Source organism: Geospiza fortis, unplaced genomic scaffold (assembly GCF_000277835.1).
Source record: "Geospiza fortis unplaced genomic scaffold, GeoFor_1.0 scaffold398, whole genome shotgun sequence".
Lineage (NCBI taxonomy): Eukaryota > Metazoa > Chordata > Aves > Passeriformes > Thraupidae > Geospiza > Geospiza fortis.
In genome coordinates, this window is record NW_005054517.1 from 83385 (window position 1) to 92948 (window position 9564).

At 40.5% G+C, this 9564-nt stretch overlaps 1 protein-coding gene across 1 annotated transcript in view; it reads right to left on the reverse strand.

The window, feature by feature from the left end:
• Positions 1 to 9025, reverse strand: part of LOC102036905 (rab GTPase-activating protein 1-like) — a 52371-nt gene extending 43346 nt beyond the window's left edge. Inside the window, exon 1 of the mRNA XM_031063610.1 lies at positions 8737 to 9025. The gene's annotated coding sequence lies outside the window, so the exon portion shown is untranslated. The remainder of the gene's footprint in view (positions 1 to 8736) is intronic.
• Positions 9026 to 9564: the final 539 nt, after the last annotated feature.

Here is a 9564-nt window from a genome sequence, read left to right on the forward strand (position 1 = left end):
ACCAGCATCCCACCCCTCATCTGAGTCAACTCTGCAAAGTCATCAGTGGGTGTTCAGAAGCCCCAGCAAGAGCAATGATAATGAACTGCACAAGTGCACTGTGCAAATGCAGAATTGCTGCAGCACCTCACATGAATTTCCTGGGCAATGTACACAATAACTCACCTGCTCTTACCATACTCCCCAGTGAGACCCCTGGAGCTTAACTGCTGCCAGAAATACAAAAAAAACAGAATCACAAAGGCCAGAGAGAGGAACTGGGAGAGACTGCTGGAACAAGGATCAGTTAAATTGGTCTTATTACACTCTTTGGTTTTTCTGGCTGCTGTCAAAAGCTCGATTCTAAACCACACTTCAGTCTGACCCTTTTATGTTCAGTCTGACTTACTGATGTCTCCATGTAATGAAAGAAAAGAAGAATCAGAAAGGGGAAGCTATAAGGGTCAAAAGCAAATTATTACTCAAAAAAACTATGGAAAACTTCCAACTTCACATTACTGTTTCAAAACTTGGCAAAATATTTTTTTGGACATTTTGATCAACTCATTTTCCCTCTCAGTTTTTTTCCACATCTCATAAGAATAAACACTAAGATTTAACCTTCAAAACAATGTAAAAATCAGTTGCTGACTCCCATTCCTTACTTGTTTCCTCAGAATTGTTTAACAGTTATGTCCAAGAAGAATTCTCGTTATCAGTTCCTGTACTTCTTGCGAGTTTATACTGCCAACAGTAATTTTTAACAATTAGGATCAAGTACGGCAGGGTTAAAAACACCTCTTATGGTATGAGTGTACCTCTGTGAGCAAACACAAACTGTCTACAGGAACAGAAGGGACCAATGTCACCAGACTGCCTGACCCAAGCTCCAGCTGAAGTTTTACTCCAGAAACAACTGCTGGCACACACAAAAAGTTATCACTTGACTCCACTGTTGTTTTGCACTCCGGTGCTCACAAGCACGTCAGTTCAAGCAGAAGTACTGACAAGCTACTCAGATTTCTGTAGTATCTGGAAGATACAGGAGGTGGAAAATGGCCTTTAAAAAAGCTGCAAATCTTCCTACTTTCTCTGCTAAGACCACACTTCACTACCAAGCACCAAAGTGAGCACAACAATGCACAGAACACAGACCAAACTCAGCAGCCAGCACCGGGGGCAGCCATGCAGCACTGCCACCAACCAGTTATTTGAGAGTTCTCTTCAAAATAACAGGAAATTATGAAAGTATACACCAGTGGAACAAAATAAAATGAAGGGTTTACAGAATGAAAAAAAAAATCCATTTCCTGCCACATGCATTTCAGGTTAGTCAGTCTAAATCATATAATCTAGTATTTGTTTCTCAGTAGTAGCTAATTCAAAACTCCAAGCTTCTAAAGAAAAAAATACCAGCTTGCCCCACTCAAACTCTTAATAAAGGGAAATACACCAATATCTTATTTAAATACAAAGAAAAAAAATTATTTTCCAATTATTTTCAAATTTTAGTCAGCTCCAAATTTCTCCACCAATTTTCTAAATTAAAATTCTGGACCTTGTATTTTGTATCTAAATACACACAGGAAGAGACAAAGCACTAGACTAAGAAGATTTGCATTTTATTTTCACACTGATTTGCCTGCAGAGGCCTGAGCACTAAAAAGGCACAGCATAGCCTTTGCCCTTAATTAAAATCTTGGGACAAGAATAAAGAGTTAGAAAACAGAGAGAAAAATAACACATACCTACTTTTTAAATTGTAATGTATTTGGTAAAAATATAAATAGGTATTTGTATTTTTACAAATTTAGTGTGCTGCAATAGATCTGTGGATCTCAGCAAAATAATTCTGTCAAATTTCAAAAAAAAAAGTAATATTTTGCATAGGCAATAGAAGTTACTGTACTACAAACTGTCTTACTGAAAGTAAGATTAAAAGATTAAAATTACTGAAGCACAAACTGTCTTACTTACTACGCTGAAATAGAGGATAACAAGACACCAGATCTCTGCAAAGTGCAGCAATCAAGTCAAAATATTTAAATTGATCTTCTTTAAACTGTTTTCCACTGAAGGAACTTCAGAAAAGGCAGATTGCTGCAGAATTTACAACCAAAACATTCCAACCCACCTGGAAACATGCCACTCTTACACCACTGTGAAGCTCTTACACCTCCTGAGTAATGATACTCAGCAGAAAAGCAAAGCATTCAAATGTAACTACTTCTCAAATAAACACTGTAGGGAACAGAAGAGGAAATTCATTTCTGGTTAAAACAAAAACCAACTTACCAGAACAGGATCCATTTCCCTAAACAGCAGCAAAGATTATCAAAACTAACTATACAATTAGTTTACACTGAAAGTCGATCCTTCAAATAAGATTCTTGGACAAAGCATCAACCCCCATTCTTTTTTCCTTCCAAAACAAAAAATTAAGCCATATGCACGGACAACTGCAACAGATCAGCATCTGCAATTTGCTTTCTATCCCCAAAAAGTGTGGCTGTGTGACTTAAGGTACACACAATAGACATGACTCAATCAGAAAGGTCAGCAATACCTGAACTGAAAGCACAGCTACCTAACTTAGCTCAACACCCTGAAAGTCAGAGGTTTAAGCATCACCTACCACTGACAAGAAGTGTAACCTCAAAGCTATCCCATAATGACAAAGCGCTTGTCTTCTGGAAACTTGTACCATCACACCTTGCAATACAACATACAGAGGTTTTGGTGATTAAAGAATAAATAAATAAATAAAAAATACACACACACACACAAAATATAAGAGACATTCTGAGAGTCATGTTTATTTATTTACCTGTAAGAGAAGACCACGGATTGGTCGTGACTGGTTACTCAAAACTGATTCCTTTCATCAAAAGAATTAATAGTGCACAAGTTTCATAGCACATGCTGAGAAGGGACTTTGTTGTCAGTCACATTCATACTGATTTCATTCCTCACCCGTGTCACTGATACACTGTATGACAGAAACCAACTTATTTCACTTCTAAGCCCAAGAGGGACATGGAAACCTTACTAAGCCATTTAGCAAATGGCCTTCAAGATCCACTCTTAGATTCACTCACTGACTGAAATCCTGTTCTGACAGTTTACTGCTTCTAAAAACACCTTTCTCTTTCCTGTTCTCATGTGGGAGAGACCAAGAGTTTGAGCAATTAAGACAGGAAGCTGTCCACCATCATTAGTAATGAGCATTACTATTTAAGAGTTTGCCAGTAGCCTAATGTAAAATGAAAGATCACACATGAAGGCAAAGGTGCAGATTATAATTTTACCATTAATTACCACAGTTAACATGCACTGTTTTGCATCAAAGTGTAACTCCACTTCAGAATCTTTCTACTATAGCAGAAAACACCTCAGAACTCCCAACCATGCTAAAAAGGGTATTTCTAGTCCACACAGACTAAAAATATTACCCATATTATCCATACCAAAGGCCTATTTGGACAGAGTAGCCACACCAGTAACTGACATACCCAAGGCTTTACCTTGATACCACTGAATCACCAGAACATCAGCACAAATCACACTTACACCAGTCAGGAAACTGTAGGATACATCAAGCACCTGCAGAGGGTTTAAACTAACCAAGAACTTTCTTTCAGACTGTCTGTCTACACAGATTGTAACTCAAGAACTCATTCCCTTATTTGTCTTGAATAAAAAAATGCTTCAATTTCCCAAATTTTAGTTTATCCCAATGATTTCTTAAATGGATTCATGCATCAACAGAAAATAATTAAATTAATTCCAACTGGAAGCATTTATGTACAGAGGGCATCAAATATTTATCCACCCATCTTGCTGTTAAATATTAACATCTCCTTTTCAATGAAAGGGGAAAGGCATACACTGAAGATGTACATTTCTACATGAAGTTAGTTATTTTAGTGATGGGGGAAGAAAATTAATTAAAAAAAAAAAAAAGAGATGTGGATCATTTTTCTCATTGCTTTGTCTCCTTGGTACAAATTGCACTCTACATCTCAGGCAGGGCTTACCCCCTTATACAAGAGCTTGATACTGCTTGCTGCTTGTTTAGGGGGAACTGAAATCTTCCATTCAACCACAACAAGCTGAGGTTAGAATCATTCATTAACCAACACTTCAACTAATTTTGAAGTTTTACCTATTCACAGATACAAAAGTTTTGATCTCTGCTCCTCAAGCACCCAGCAGGCAGATGCTGGACAAGCTACCCAAGAGCAGCCCAAAGACACAGGCTGTAGGATGGCATTAGGAAAAATCAACATTGGCAGCAGAAGGAAAGGTAAGGAAGAAGTGCTCTCCTTGCTCAGTGGAACAAGTCACCTGTTAACAAAGTACATGGAAAAGGATGACACACATGTAGCTTTTCTGCCCCAGTTTTCACTGGCAAGGTCCACTCAGAAGCCTTCCAGACCTCTGAGCCCAGCAGTACAGCAGCAGCCTGCTGGAGTGAGAAGTCTCCTCCAAAAAAGAAAGATGAAGTTTGGAAGCACTTCAGGAAATTGAAAATATATAATCTATGTAACCAGATGGGCTATATCTAAGAATCCTGAGGGAGCTGGCCAGTGTAGCTGAGGTATCACACTCTACCACTTTTTAAAAGGCCATGAGACTGTGAGAGGCTTCTTCAGACCAGAAAAAAGGCAAATATCACAACCAATTTCAAGAGCAAGGAGGATGATCCAGGCAACCACAGATCAGCTAGCCATGAGAGGATTATAGAGCAAATCCTCCTGGAAGGCATCCCTCTGCTCAAGGAGCACAGAAAGATGACAGGGAATAGCTACCATGGATTTACCAAGGACTGATGATGCCTGAAGAACACAAGAGCTTACTGCAAGGAGATGACTGGCTTAGCAGAGGATGGAGGAGCACAGAACACAGAAGGCCAGTAACAACAGTCTCCTACAGCATCCCTACAGCCAAACTGGTGAGACAGGCATGGGATAAGGGAGCAGTGAGGTGTTTGGGAATTTGCCTGGACTGCTGAGCTGAAAGAACAGCCACAGCTGTACCAAGCTCCATCCAAGCAGTTGCAGTGGCATCCCCTAGGGATCACCTGGATGAAACCAGCAGCACCACCCAATGTCTTTAGGAATTATCTAGATGATGGGACAGGCTGCCTCCTTAGGAATTTTCCAATGACACCAAAGTGGGAGGAGTGGTCAGCTCCACTCAGACCTGGAGAGGCTGGAGAAAGGCACCAGCAAGACCTTGTGAAGCTCAGTGAAGGCACGTGCCAGCTCCTGTATCAGTAGCAGAACAACCTCCTGTGACAAGACAGGCTGAACACTAACTAGATAAAGGCTCCTTTTTTCAGAAAAGTATTTGGAGATCCCAGCAGACAGAACTGTGAAAACAAGTCACCAGTACATGCTCACAGCAAAGGCAGCTGGGCACAGTGTGGGCTGTTTGCAGGAGTCCAGGCAGCAGGTCCAGGGAAGGATCAGTCCTGTCTGTTGAGCACCTGTGAGCCCATGGCTGCAGTGCAGCTCCCTGGTGCAGGACTCACAGACACTCTGGAGCATGTCCAGTGGCCAAGCTGGCCAGATGGCAGGAGCACATGGTGTACAATGAGAGGCTGATGGAACTGAGTTTGCACAATCTGCTCAAGAAAGAGCTCTAAAGAATCCTTATTACTGTCAGCTCTCTAATGAAGGGGTGCAGAAGAGAGAACTGGACTCTTCCAGATGATGGACGCTGACATGTTAAGAGGCAACAGACACAAGTTGGAAAGTAAATTTCAACTAGCTAAAAGGGAGGGAGGAAAGAAAAAATCACTGAGTGCAGTCAAACGTGGAAATAGATTGCCCAGAAAGGTGTTAAAGGCTGGAACAATCTTATCTAAATTATTCCTACTTTAATATATGCAGGGAGCTGTATTAGATGACCTCCAGAAGTCCCTTCCAAACTAAATGACTCTGTTTTAGGAATTTACTATTTGACCTGCCATTTTTTCTATATTAGAAACTTTCCTTAAGCAGGTTTTGCATCAGGTTTATTACTTTCAATCATGTGTTTCAAAATTCCAGTTCTCCTGGAGTCAGCCTACATTCAGTGTTGCACACAGAAATGTACATATCTCTTATCTTCTTGCCCTTAGAACTTCTTCCCTTTGTATTGCTGTGCTTCCCCCACAAACAGGGAACATGTTTTCAGCAACAGAAAAATTCTGCACTTTTAAGCTTACTTGATCTAAAAAAATCCACACTTCCTTCAATATTCTGGCTCATGATACAGGGGTGACAAGAGCAGGAAAGCAGATGGCTGTGACCCATCTCATTGTGGCAAAAGCTACTTTTCCCCTCTGACCACTTAAAAACATTAGAAAGACAGTTCTGGTACTCTTTCCAAAGAGTAAGAAATATCCCATGAAAGACACAATCTAACATGTTTTCCACAAGGGCCTTACACACCTCTCAGAGCAATCTATTTTACTAAGCAGATTTTGGTGCCCCATTTATGTATTTATGTTCTGTTTACAAACAGTCACACCCAACAAACTAGTTTGTCAGCATCACAAAGTCCCCTCTGGGAACTCTCCTAACAGCAAATTTAAATAAACACCTTAAAAGCCACAGAGGTTTTCCAATAATCTACACATTGGTTTTGTTTCTCTTTAAAGTTAAGAATACAGGAAAAAGGTGAAATAAATAATTTTCAAACATGTCAGTCTCTGTTTATGGACTAGGACTCCATCAAAGAACTAAGAATCCCTTCATCAGTCCAGGTTACAATAATGGCTCCTTCAACAGCTGTACCAGAAAAACAGAGTAAGACTGAGACTGGAACAAACTGCCAAAGGTATGAAATTCAAAAAACACATCTTATCAAAATATAATTGAAAACAACTTAACCTTCACTAAAAGAACACCTCCAGGAAGCTCAATGTTAATGCCTGAAAGGTGCATTTTAATTCTCACTTAATAGGTAAAGATTAAAATTCATGGGGAGAAGCTGAGAATTATTACACGAGTGATTAGTGTAGCTGGTGGCCCAAAGAGCAAACAAAACTTCCATGGTGTATTTCCACACATTTTTGCATCATTTTTGTTAAAAGTGCCTTTTTTAAAATTTAATACCAAGATCAAGAGTGCCAATAAAACCTATCAGTCCATGGGGTGCATAAAATGAGTATAATCCCATGACAAATTAATCTAGACTAGAAATCAGAAAGTGTGTAATTACTAAGGTCAGTCAAGTTTGAAATAGCCTTCCTATTACAGCAGAGTTAATAGCAATATACAACTAATTATTTTTAAATTAGAGCTGAATAAATTTACAAAAACCCCTAACAATGCCGAGATCACTCCCTGAAATTAAGAACTCACCAAAAAGTTCAGAGAGCAGAACAGATGAACAAAGGAGAGGGAAGAAGAATACCACAGCAATTTCTGTGGGCTCATGGAAGAACACAGACACATAGATGGCTCTTGAGTCCATTTAATGTTGTCAAAAGCCAATAAAAAATTACACCATGGCTTCATAATTAATATAAGACAGTACTGGCAGAAAAAAAAGAGTTACCACCCTTACTATCACTGCTACCTTCACCACAAGTCAACCAAAGCCACAATGTAGGTTCTTCTAGCAGCACTGGCTTCTGCCATTAACTCAGTGACCATAAAGCCAGGTCCCAGCTAAGGACATCACAACACCTGAGACTGCTCCACTCTCTCCCCTACCAACACTCCACTTCCTCCTCTGGACTGAGCCCACGTTCACATGGCCAGGCAAGTGAGCTGGGTCAGGAAGTTGTTGTAATCAGAGTACCTCAGGGAACAAAAAAAAAGAAGAAATAGAAGTACATCTTTTAACCAGATTAGTTCTTTTTACTCACTTCCTGACTGTGGAAGTCCCTTTGATGAGAGAAGAGAAGGAGCAGCCACAACGCAGACTGTCTTGAAATGCCAGGGAGTACACCAGGAACACAAGAGAGCCACACTATAAACTTGATCTTTTTGCAATCCCCTTACTAACACCACCACAACTTAATCTGTGAATCACTTTTTAAGAACAGAATGCTATTTTTAACAAAGCAATGCATTTCACTGTAACCATTTTAAAACACTAGAGCAATTTTTACAGTTCTCATACGTACAGCCAAGCTGTTCATAGCCCCTGAGTCCTTTTGGAAAAAAAGCAGTTATTTTAAAAATCTAAGAAATAAAACAAAACTAACCCAGCATGATTTTACACCTCTGCCTAAAACAGAAGGAAGCAGTGGAATGCTCTGTCACTCATGAGTTTTGGGGTTCATCAGCTGGCTCCTCTCCAGACACTCACTGGCAGCATTCTTGCAACACTGGAGTCAGTTTGTGCTTACTGTAACTGTATTTGTAGTCTTTTCAAGTTTAAACTACAAAGTAAGTTATTAATCGTATAATTATTACCATCTAACCCACACAAACAGAGTTAGCTACAATCCTAGTTAAAACCTAGGCAGAGGCATAATTTGCAGGACCAACCTTATAGGCCCAGTAAACGTTTATACAATCTGGAGCCAGGCTGGACTGACAGGCAACCAGGATTTGGCCTGTATCATAGAGGTTTGGTTAAATAAAGCCACAGCACCTTTTCTGCACTTAAAGGAATAACAAAATGTTGCCTGCACCATCAACAAGACACCTCTCTGGAAACTGAAAGCACACCTGCCCTTCTGAAAGTTTTAGCTGAAAAACAACGTGGTGGTGAGACTAGAGCACGACAGCGAGAGAGACAAGAAATGCTTACCTAAGCAAGTTATTTCTTAATAGTCACTAGATTTTTTTCTCTGTTTTGAAGAAGAGTTTTGAATCTTTTTTCCCCCCTCTTAGGCACACAATGGATGATACAGCTGTGAAATGTGGTAGGATATTATTCACAGCACTATCAAACCAGGCACTCGTGGCAACACAGCTTCGAGAGAGTGACAGCAGGAGCAAAGTACACACGGCACTGCAGGAACTTATCCAGGAGGAGAGTCAGCAAGTCCATTTCCTTCACTGCCGTCCCTGCTTCAGGTGGTATCAGTAGGTTTTCAAGTACTTTTATCTAAAGACAAGAATTTTGTACCAGCTTACGGGTCGGGAGAGAGTGGAAGAGGGCTTAAAAAAAATACAACAAATCAGCAGAAATGAAACAAACAACCAGGGGGAAAAAGAAAAAGGGAAAAAGACAACCAGCTCAAACAAAACATCAGGTAGATGAAATTAGATGAAATTGAATGAAATGGAATGAAATTGAATGAAACTGAACGAAACTGACGCATGCAGACGCACGGATTTAGGACAGTAGTTTGCTAGTCCGGGCTCTTGGGAAGTGACTTCACTTTTCCCGCGGAGGAGGCAGGGAGATGAACGCTTCCACAGCGCTCTCGCATTCCTGACCACGAAAACAACTTTATTTTTTAAATCCTGCACTGTGCTCCAGCTCTCGGAGCGCCACTGCCCAGGGAACTCCACACGCACAGACAAACACCAAATAACACGAACCGGCGGAACCATCGGCCCGCGGCCAGCGGAGGAGCCACTTCAGGTCAGCGGGCACCATCCATCTATCCCCCCTCACACCGGCTGGGCC